This window comes from Miniopterus natalensis, chromosome 1 (genome assembly GCF_054644295.1).
Source record: "Miniopterus natalensis isolate mMinNat1 chromosome 1, mMinNat1.hap1, whole genome shotgun sequence".
Lineage (NCBI taxonomy): Eukaryota > Metazoa > Chordata > Mammalia > Chiroptera > Miniopteridae > Miniopterus > Miniopterus natalensis.
Genome location: NC_142081.1, coordinates 59,821,403 through 59,821,757, shown reverse-complemented (window position 1 = coordinate 59,821,757; position 355 = coordinate 59,821,403).

Here is a 355-nt window from a genome sequence, read left to right as displayed (position 1 = left end):
CCTGTGTGCTTTGATATTGATAGGATTGGGGGGCATCCAGGAGTCTTCTGTCTTCATTTTATCCCTCAGCCCCTAATCCTTCTGAATTCTGATCAAAGGTAATGCCATTCTCCCACTAAAAGCCTCTGGCCTCTACTGTTCTACCCCCCCCCCAATACAGTGGGTTGTGGGTCAGCTGCTCCCCCCTCCCCCCATTATATGTCTGTATTCCATCTCTGAAGGATGGTGATTAGGAATTTAGGTTTTAGAATCAGACCGACACAGTCTCAGCTTCCCTGAGACTTGTTTTTTCAGTTGTACGGTGGAAAATGCCCATGGAACCTCCCTCCCAGGAGGACTGACAAATGAAGCAGAA